Source organism: Heliangelus exortis, chromosome 3 (assembly GCF_036169615.1).
Source record: "Heliangelus exortis chromosome 3, bHelExo1.hap1, whole genome shotgun sequence".
NCBI classification, from domain to species: Eukaryota; Metazoa; Chordata; class Aves; order Apodiformes; family Trochilidae; genus Heliangelus; species Heliangelus exortis.
The window spans coordinates 27,587,040-27,598,373 of NC_092424.1; the positions used below are offsets into that span (position 1 = coordinate 27,587,040).

At 43.0% G+C, this 11,334-nt stretch overlaps 1 long non-coding RNA gene across 1 annotated transcript; it reads left to right on the forward strand.

Annotated features, from left to right (window-relative positions):
• The first annotated feature begins 9,102 nt into the window (after positions 1 to 9,102).
• LOC139794341 (uncharacterized) lies at positions 9,103 to 11,126 on the forward strand. The gene is made up of 2 exons (XR_011725079.1): positions 9,103 to 10,000; positions 10,140 to 11,126. It is a non-coding gene; the product is annotated as an uncharacterized lncRNA (long non-coding RNA).
• The last annotated feature ends 208 nt before the right edge of the window (positions 11,127 to 11,334 follow it).

The window sequence follows — 11,334 nt, forward strand, 5'->3', positions numbered from 1 at the left end:
GCCTGCTCTTAGTCTTGATTTTTAAATATTGACATGTGGATTATATTTGATTAAAGAATAATCATCCTTCTCTTCCTTTTTTCCCTTATGTGACCTAAGTATTTGTAGCAGATGTAGGGAACACCAAGGATGATGAAGTACTGTATATATGTTGGTATTTTTAAATCTGTAAAACTTCTATCCATTCCACATGAAAGTAAGTTTGAGTATGTTACCAATAGAGTCTGGAGCTGTACCAAGCTCCAGACTCTCTAAGCTATAGTTAGTGTTAAGAAAAAGCAGTTTTGTTGCTCTTTAGGTTCCTTTCTTACTGAGCTTGATGCTGAATTTGGAAGGGTTTCTTATTTCTGATTTTCATGGTTTGATAGTGTAGTGGGGTAGAGTAGTTTGTGGGGCAGGGTTTGGTGTATTTTGGGCCTTGATTTTTGTGTGGGTATTTTGGTGGTTGGTGGTTGAGGTTTTTTTCTGTGTTTTTTTTATTTTTATTTAAATCCTTTTTGCTCTCTGTTATCTGATTTCTTGGTTCATAGGTGGTCACTTTTTGGTCGACTACGTTTTTTTTCAGTCATACCCTCTAACATATTTGAGAGGTTAGCTTGTATGCAATTAGTTTCAGTTCATATACTCCACTCAAGAAGACACTTTTGTACCATTTTTGTTTCTTAAATACTTTATAGAAGCAGTACTACACATACATTTGAGTCTTCTTTTTTATATTCCACGCCCAATTACCAAAGAAAGTTCATGTGAAGGTATTTACTTATGTTCTGTAAATACTTAATTTTGATTTTCCCCCTGAAACTTGGATAAGTATTCTGATGGACATGTCTGCAAATGAGTTATGTAGTGTACTTCTTGATAGCTCTTGCAGATGAGCAATGAAATGAATTACAGAGAAGAAAATACATAGGCAGTGAATGTATTTCACCTTCATGCTAAGACCCTTACAGAGCTTACTTGCTGCAAGAATCTTTTGAGAGGCAGAGTGAGATTTAATAAGTGAGTGAATTTGAAGATCTCCAAGGAGGGTTAGTAGAGATGTATTATCTGCTTTGGTATCTTGAACAGGGAGCTAAAAATGCTGTCTGCCAGGGTTGTTCAGGGTAAAGTATTGAAATGAAGTGTCTTGTTACAGAAAAATAGTGCTAGACAAAATGTTACCAGGTCTTTCTGGTGCCAAGTTTTTAGTTATCAACTAAAAATCAAGGAAGACTTGTCTCGGAGCATCCAGAATATCAGAAATAGAAAAGGTGAGCAGCTGTGACTTTGCTGATTTGAGGAGATGCCGCTTCTGCCTGCTTGATAAAAACCCTGTAACCTGCGATAAATGCGTTTCAGTATAATAACTGCTTGGTTTGCCCTGTAGTTAAGATTTCTGTTTCATGCATCAGCCAACAAGGCTACATCCACCTACATGAAAAGGCAGTTAGGTTGATTTTTTTTTATTTATTTATTTTTTTTAAATTTTATTTTTTTTTAATAAGCTGGCATTGAAGAATACAGAAAGGGACTTTATTTTCTTTCTCAGGTATGCTAGAAAACCAAACCTAGAGATTTTGGTTCTCAAATGACAGACCATGTTCTTTCTCCTAAAAGAAAATTAGGGTGAAATCCCATGGCAATGCAGTTAAACTGTTCAAGGCAATTTGGAATGGAAGATGAAGGAATTGGGCATCTGCAGTTGACAACATTCAAGTGCACAGTGCTACACCAACAGCTTAAGGATAAATGTCTGCCTGTTTGAGGGTATTGGTTATGATGTTTGTAGAGATGCTATGTGAATCCTGTTAGCAATTAGCTGCCTATGTCTGTAGCAATACAGAGTGCTGTCTTGTTTTCATTCTGGAGGAATCTTAGGGCACCGTTGCTGCTCTTGACTATCATGGACTTTAAACCCAGCATATCATATTTTGTTTAGAAAAAAAAATCTGCTGAATAGAACGTCATGTTAGTGTGCCTATGTTTAAGTGATGCATCACTGAGCAGGGTTCATCTAGTCCTTTATCCAGTCTGGCAGTAGCTGTTAGGTGATGCCACTGTTCAGGCCCCATATTTATTAATGGATTTTCTGTGACAGGTTGTAGCACCTGCTTGGAATTAGTAATGGCATCTTGTTCAGGAAGGAGAGTAAGTTCAAGTATTTCTGTTGAAATAGTTGCTCACTAACAGTCTCTTACACTGGTGAATTTTTGGGATGCGCTTTGTAATTGGGATTACTCTTCCAGGACATGTATTCTTGCCCTCTGACTTTTGTAGAGTTTTGTGACCACTTAGTGATATAAATCAAATTTATGATGTGCCTGAAACCAGTGTCTCACACATGCCCTTCCTGTGCCACCATTTTTCATCAATAAGCCAAATAATCTTGCTTGGCATGTCAGCTTGATCTGAAGCCCTAGACCAGGCAGGAGAGTGGGACTATCCATTTCCCTAGCAGTATACAGTTTAGGTTCAATTTCACAGTAATCCACACATAATCCAAACTTAAACCTTTGCTGCCATTCTAATACCAGCTTTTCATGCAGCTCTTGCCACTCTTGAAAATCTGTGACAGGGGGTCCTGGTTTAGCAGTTTGGGTGGGCCACAAACCTAATGACAGAATTCCTCTCTTTATGCCCCCCCACAACAGGGAAGATAAAAGGGGAATAAAGACTGGAGACCTTAATTTGGAACCTGAAAACAATTGGATACAGATTTTACAAACACAAGGGAAAGGTAATAACATAAAGGGTAAGGTAACAGAATACAAACATATATGTATATATATGTGTGTGTGTGTGTATATATACAGCAGCACAGGCAGCAGGAAGTGAGAGGAAAAAGGGGGAGGAGCTGCTGGATTTCTGATGTTCTATAGAGTATGGCAGGAAATAGGAGGGAATAGATCCCTCCCTTTGAGTCCTGCCCCTCTCAGAGTCCAAAAAGCCCTCCTTTAATTCCTCCTGTTCCAACGGTGACAACAGGTTACTTCAGTTTATTTTCTGGATCTTAATTTTAATTTCAAGGTTTCGGAAGTACGTGCAGTGTTCAACTATAGCAAACAAACACATTTCTTGGTCTTTGTAATGATTAAGGAGTTAAAAGCACTTTTCATACAATTTGGCTTCTAACGCTTTAATTCAGAGGAGGAATTCTAGAAAGTTTTTTCCTTGATCCAGATCATCCTGTTGGGAGGGAGGCTGTTTGCTCACTTTTAACTTGTGTATTATTCCCATCACAAAGTCTAATGAGTCATTCTCATTAGATTAGATTATTTTGATGAGATTATTTTTTTTTTCTCACTAATTAGATGCTGCAGACTTATTTATGGTAGTTTTGCCTACAAAGAGACAAGTGTTTTGGTGAACAAAAATTTGCAGTTCATGTGTTTTTTTAAATCTGAGGAGGCTTTGTTATCCTCTCACCTGGACAATACAATGTAAAAACAAAAAAACAAAAAAACCAAACCACACCAAAACCAAACAAAAATCCACAAACCAAACTAGATCAGTGTGTGAAAAGCACTATCAATAGTAGAATTAAAAAGGAACCTTTAAGACTGTATAGGCTGATGTGGTTAATGCAAGCTACTAATTTAATCAGGTGGTATCTAATCCAGTTAGTATTTCCTTTTTTAATTTTAAAGATTAATCTTTAGCCTCTGCTACATGCACTGTGAAGATTTGTTGTAAAAGACTGTGTGTGCATCAAAAACATCTTAAGGGAATGCAAAGGGATTCTGGCTTCTGTTGAGGAGAGCTAATGTCACATAGTTGATTGAGGCAAGAAATCTTTCAAAAAACACCCCACAAACTATAGGAATTTACAGTTTTTTATGTATGTTTTGGAAGAGTGCCTCAGCATAACATAAGCCCTCTTTTGAGGGTTATATTTCAAGAAGTGATTGCCTGTTGCAGGGAACTGACCCCCCCCTAATTGCCTGGTCTCATTGTTGGACTATTGCTACTCAAAATGTATCCCTATCCAAAATGTATGCTACTGGGATGAGAATAAAGGAAGTTGGGGCTAGAAGAGTTCTGGTGTATGGCCAAGAATCTACAGCAGATGAAACAAGTTGGTGACATTTTGGGGGCTCCAAATGGAGAAGTAGGATTAAGGAGGGACATATAGGTAAAGACATGTCTCTTTCTTTTGTGTTTGTAGCTGACATCCTCTTTTCTCCCAGGACAGAAGTCTTGACCTATTTTGGAAGACTTTCTGCATAGAAACTTGGCTTCTGTGTATTGTCCCAGAGGCAGCTGTAATACCTGTTGGGGTTTTTTTGTTTTGTTTTGTTTTGTTTTATTTTGATTTGGTTTTTTTTGGTTTTCTGATTTAGACTATCCCCTCCCATCTTCCTGGCCCTGTGGATGGTAATTTTAATAAAGTTTAAAACAATATTTTTTTTAAATTACAAGAAAAGCCCCAGCAAAAGCAAACCTGTTCCTTGTGGGAGATAGATGCCACATTTATCCAAGAATTTTCTATGTGCCTGGCAGTGATGGAATAGTTCTGAATAAATGTAAAATAAAATTACCTGTACTGTTTAATATTTTTATCAACAGTATAGACAGTGGGATTGAGTGCACCATCAGCAAATTTGCAGATGACACCAAGATGTGTGGTGCTCTCGATAAACCAGAGGGATATCATCCAGAAGGACCTGGGCAAACTGGAGAGATAGGTGACCCTCATGAGATTCAACAAGAGCAAGTGCAGGGTCCTGCATCTGTCCAGAACAATCCATAGTACCAGTACAGGCTGGGGGATGAGGTTTCAGAAAGCAGCCCTGCAGAAAAGGACTTGGGGGTGCTGATAGATGAAAAGCTGGACATGAGCCAACAGTGCACACTTGCAGCCCAGAAGGCAAATCACATCCTGGGCTGCATGGCAAGGAGTGTGTCCACCAGGTTGAGAGCTGATTCTGCTCTGGTAAGACCTTAGCTGGAGTACTGGATCCAGCTCTGGAGCCCTCGATACAGGAAGGACATGGACCTGGCTGAGTGGATCCAGAAGAGAGCCATTAAAGTTATCAGGGGGCTGGCACACCTCTTCTACAAAGACAGTCTGAGGCAGCTGGGGTTGTTCAGCCTGGAAAAGGCTCCAGGAGACCGAATAGCAACCTGCCAGTAACTGAAGGGGGCCTACAGGGAGGCTGGAGAGGGAATGTTTGCAAGGGCTTGTAAACAAGGGGCAATAGTTAGGGGCAATAGTTTTAAACAAGAGTAGATTTTGATTTAGATTTAGATTGGATGTTAGGAAAAAGTTCTTTACCAGGAGGGTAGTGGAAAAATGGAGCAGGTTGCCCAGGGAGGTAGTTAAGGCTTCATCCCTGGAGATACTCAAGGTGAGGCTTGACAAGGCTCAAGCAACCTGATCTAGTTGAGAATATCCCTGCTTACTGCAGGGAGGTTGGGCTAGATGACCTCTAGGGATCCCTTCCAGCCCAAATTATTCTATGATTCTCTGAAATGAAGAAGGACAGCATCAATTGTAGCTGTAAGTGTGAGGGGCTTTTTGGTTGACTCCTGCCTGTCATCCCTGAGAATATTGCCTGTTATGTGATCACAACTAAATAAATATGCAATAAATTATTTAAAATTACGAATATTGTCTAATTGCAAAAAATGGCCGCTAAATATGGAGGCTTAGGAATCCTCCCAGTTGCAGCACTGCTAGAAGCTTTCTGTTTTTTTACTTGCTGATGCTCACTCTCCCTTTGCAGCAGTAACACTGCAGATCCAGACACTTGCGAAAATCCCACAAAAGATGAGGCTGGGGTCAAAGGCAGGTAAGATGAGTGCTATCCAAGTCAGGATCATAGTTGCTCTTCAGTGGAAGATTAGCCTAGATTTTTGTCCATCTCTCTGGATTGTTAGTCTTTTATGTAGGTTGCATTTTGAAATGTGCAACCGTATTCTCTGTTGTATTGTCCACAGCCACCAGAATCTCCCTCATCTCCTGTAGCCATGCCATTAAACACAGCAGGATCTCTAACAGCAGGGGTGCTTTATGTTACTGGAAGTTCCTGTGCAGTCAGAAAGATTTAAGAAGGAAAAAAAAAAAAAAGTCTGATAAATAAAATAATCATCCTTTTGGCTCTGTAAACCATTTGTGTTTTCTGACAGTGTTAGGACTGCGTGTTCTTCTTTCCTTGCCTTGACAGGGACCTGTCCTCACCTTCTCATCACATGATGTTTGCATTTCTTTATAAGCTATTTTATGGAAGCATCCTAAGTAAAACCAAAATGGAAAACTCCTATTTCTCAGATATCTCACAGTGTCTGTGAGATAATTCCATATGCCTCAGAAATAAATGTTAACTCCTGGTCTTGCTCCCACCACCCTTAGCTCATTAATAATTAGACACGTTGATCCCCTCTCTGTCAACCTAGGCTTGCAAGATATTTTGCATTTTCAATTTTTTTTTTCCTTAGGGTCTCTTAAAGTTGGTGACAAGTATAATTATCTCTTCTGCCTTTATCTTGTGGACTGCTTTGAAGGAAGGTCAGACTGAGACAATGTAGCCCCTGAGATGACTGCATCAGGAGAGATGCTCCATCCTTTCCCTGGTACTGGAGGAGGAAGGCTAAAGAAATGGTACTGACAGTCCTGCTCATGCCTCCTCTCAATACATCAACTGCCTGGCAGCTGGGACCCTCTAAAGCAGCCTGTGGGTGGGATGGCTGCCAGTTGAAAACATGGGCATAGACTCTGGCCTCAAGGAGCACTAACAAATTGTGAATGGCAGGATGGGCCTCCCAGCTGGGCATGTCCCTGGGACTGGTTACCACTGAGGGGCTAAAGGCTGGAGTGACTTCAAATGGTCTCCATGCCTGCTAATTTGGAACACAGGAGAGCTGGCAGGCTGATGAGGTGTGCAACCCTAAGACCTCAGGGTTTGGCTTAGCTGCAGGGCAGGTAAGGAGTTGGCAGCAATGACATGAGCTTCGGTGTGCTGGCTTGCTGATGTCCTTTACTGGGAGGGGCCATCTTCGCAAGTGAATGGATAATGATTTTTTTTTCTTTATGTCCCCTTGCACCTGCTCCCTGCTGAAGACATGGGCCAGAGAGGATGAGTGGAGTGAGGCAGGACCTCGACAGCAGGGCTTTGGTCCTGGCAAGAGCCCTGCTCCATACACTGACCCATATTCACTATGGTCGTGGGAGGACAGGGTGAAAGCTGGAACCTCATCAGCCAGACATGAGCAATAGGGGAAGCCCAGGGTGTTGGTTTGAGGGATACTGCCATGGATGTATGCACTGTCTTCCAGGAGGTGACTGGCAGAATTGAGACTGGTTGTGCCAGCAGGGCTTTGTGGTATCCATTCCCCCAGAAGGATCTGAGCTGTGCTTGGCAGTGCTCACTCTTACAGCACTTGCTGAAATGACACCGTGGGAGTTATGCCTTGCTGCTGACTTGACCTGCGACTGGGCTGGGTGAGGTGCTCAGGTATTCCCTGAGACACAGAGCATCAACAAATTGTTACATAATGTGTGGGCCTGTGATAGTTGTTGCTGGCTCCCTGCAAGCCCCCCTCTTCAGGCCTACATGAGGGAAAAATGAGCAAAAGCATTTTACTTTGCCTTGAGTTGTTGAGGAAGAGGGACTCGTTTTCTTTTGCTGATTGAGGATGGGTTTTTTTGGTGTGCCCCCACACAAGGGCACAACTCAGATAAGGCCGGTGAGCATTGCCAGCGTATCTGCTACAGCTGCAGCTGCAGTTTCTACCCCTACAGACACTGCTGCTGCTCAGGAAGTAGGCCCTGCTGCTGCTACTGCTGCAGACACCTCAGCCTCTCCCCCTCAGCCCACAGTTACTTGTTGACCCTGTAACTAGGAGAAAAGGAAAACAATGGAAATCAGAAATGAGCCTTAACCCTTCCACGTCTGAACGAGATGACCAAGTGATAGAGGAAATAGAGGATACTGCCTCTCCTCGTAGAGCAGCTAGAGCAGACTCTAAAGCAGAGTCAGCTGAGGACTCAGAATCTGCTCAGTCCTATTCCATGAGGGACTTGTGTACTCTGAGAAAAGACTACAGCCGTTTTTCAGGTGAACCACTTCTCACTTGGTTACTCCGATGCTGGAAGGAGGGGGCTGCTACCATAACATTAACTCAGAAGGAAGCCAGGCAGCTGGGATCCCTGGCCAAAGATGCAGGTATTGATCGGGCATTTGGGGAAAAGGCTGGAACCATCACCATATGGAAACGGGTCTTGCCATCTGTAAGGGAGATGGAGGTGATGGTCCTACATGGAGCCTCTGGCAGAAAGCTCCAGGAGAGACTCGAGGCCGACCTCTAGGATTTTGGGGTCGAAACTACAAAGGCTCCGAAGCCAACTATACAGCCACTGAAAAAGAGATACTGGCCGCATATGAAGGAGTTAGAGCTGCTTCAGAAGTGACTGGTACTGAAGCACAGCTCCTCCTAGTGCCATGATTACCTGGACTGGGTTTTATGTACACAGGTAGAGAATCTTCCCATCATGCTACCGATGCTACCTGGAGTAAATGGATTGCTTTACTCTCACAGAGAGCTAGGATAGGAAGACTCGATCATCCAGGAATTGTAGAAGCAATAACACGTTGGCCAGAAGGCAAACGCTTTGGAATGCAACCAGGAAAAGTGGTAAAAGGGGCTGAAGAAGCCCCACCATACAACCAACTACCAGAGAATGAAAAGCAATATGCTCTTTTCACTGATTGATCCTGTCGTCTGGTAGGAGGCCATCGAAGGTGGAAAGCTGCTGTATGGAATCCTACACGACTAGTTGCAAAAACAGATGAAGGAGATGGTGAATCAAGTCAATTTGCAGAGGTCAAAGCCATCCAATTGGCTTTGGACATTGCTGAACAAGAAAAGTGGCCAAGACTTTATCTCTATACTGACTCATGGATGGTAGCAAGTGCCTTATGGGGTTGGTTAAAGCAATGGAAACAAAACAACTGGCAACGTAGAGATAAACCTATCTGGGCTGCTGAACTGTGGAAAGACATTGCTGCAAGGTTAGAGAAACTTGATGTAAAAGTGTGTCACGTAGATGCCCACGTACCTTCATATAAAGCTACTAAGGAACATCAAAACAACCAACGAGCAGATGAGGCTGCTCAAGTGTTCCAAATAGACCTGGACTGGGACCATAAAGGTGAACTGTTTTTAGCCAAATGGACCCACAATGCTTCAGGTCATCAAGGCAGGGATGGAACATATCGATGGGCTCCTGACCGAGGGGTGGATTTATCTTTGGACGCTCTTGCGCAGGTTATCCACGACTGTGACATATGTGCTGCAATTAAGCAAGATAAAAGGTTGAAACCTCTGTGGCATGAAGGGAGATGGTCAAAAGGTATGGGGTCAAATAGGTATGGGGAGGCCTGGCAAGTCAATTACATCACACTGCCTCAAACACGCCAGGGTAAGCGCTATGTGCTTACAATGGTGGAGGCAAGTACAGGATGGCTGGAAACATATCCTGTGCCTCATGCCACAGCCCGGAACACCATCCTGGGCCTAGAGAAACAAGTCTTGTGGAGACATGGTACACCAGAAAGAATTGAGTCAGATAATGGAACTCATTTCAAAAATAGTCTTATAAATAACTGGGCCAAAGAACATGGTATTGAGTGGATATATCATATCCCCTATAATTCACCAGCCTCAGGTAAAATTGAAAGGTACAATGGACTGTTAAAAACTACCTTTAAGGCAATGGGTGGTGGAACTTCTAAAAACTGGGACAAGCACTTGGCAAAAGCTACCTGGTTAGTTAATACCAGGGGTTCCATCAATCGAGCTGGTCCTGCTCAATCAGATCTTCTACACACAGTAGATGGGGACAAAGTGCCTGTGGTGCATGAAAGGAATCTGCTAGGGAAAACAGTTTGGGTTTATCCTGCCTCGGGCAAAGGCAAACCCATTCGTGGGGTTGCTTTCGCTCAAGGGCCTGGACACACTTGGTGGGTGATGATGAAAGATGGAGAAGTACAATGTGTACCACATGGGAATCTAACACTAGGTGAGAATTCCTAATTTCTGCTTGTCTAGCTTAATCAGTAATGCATGGGATCTTTGGGAGTCACAAACTTGTATCCCACATTAACTACTGCTATGTGAATTATTGCGTAAACTAACAGTGTTCTGTGAGCGTTTTTCAGGATGATTTTGTGGTGATGAAACCAGAACTAGGTTCATCGTCTGGCATCCAGTAACTTCCTTGAAGTTACCGTCTGCAACCTGCAACTTCTGGATCATGGACATGGACTGTGACAATTGCTCCTTGTCTTAAGAATCTGCTACAATAGATGAGCATCTGCAATCACAGACTGAATTACTTAGTGAATTTTAGCACACAGAGATAGTAATAATTTGTGTATAGATATGTTTTGGGATAAGAGATAGTAATGATTGGAGCATGACACAAATGGTATGGAATAAGGGGTGGAATGTCCTGGTTTGGGCCAGGATAAAGGAGATTTTTGTCTTGTACTTTTGCATTTAGCTAAGTCTCTTATAGGTAGTTGTACTTGCTGAAATTAACAGCAAGTTTCTCAGTCAGTGTCTGCTTGTATAACACTCGATGTTTATAGTTACAGCTAGAGACTGGTGTGCAGAGCCAAGGACACTGCTCAGCTCTGAGGAAAACTTTTACCCTCCAGAAGGAAGAAAGAGGTCCCACCTGCATCCCTCCTCTGGGGAGGAACGGACAAGATAGATGCCAGAATTGACCAAACAGAGTATTCCATCCCATATACGTCATCCTCAGTATAAATTTGAGGCGTCACGAGGGCCAAGCCAGATTTCCTGCTTCCAGCTTCTGGCTGCCTGCCCTTCCTCCTTTTTCCTGCTTCTCTTCCTTCACCCGGCATCCTGGAAGGATCCCGTCCGTTCGTCTGCCTGTGGTCCTGATCCGTGCCAGCCCATATCTGTGTGTTCCTGCCTCCAGTTCCCGACTGCTGCTGACTCCAGGAGTCCAGCCTGGACTTTCCCAGGGCTGCCCTGCAGCCTTGGTGGTGACGTGAGAGCTACTGGGGGAAGAGGGGAGAGGAACATGGTACCCATTTTCCTGTATATTTGTATATATTTAGTAATTTTTTCCTATTTATCATTACTGTTTCATTAAAGTTGTGTAGTTTAGTTTCCAACCCATAAGTCTCTCTCCCTTATTCTCCCTCCTTTCTTTATCAGGGAGGAGAGAGAGATTAATAGAGAGCATATGTTACTCAGTTTAATTGCCAGGCCAGTGTTAAACTGTGACAGTGGTGCCAGCCCCATCCCCATGACAAAGGTGTCCCTCCTCCCTTCCACTCCCTCGTACACAAAATGCTTTAAACTGATGGGTGTTTACCCTTG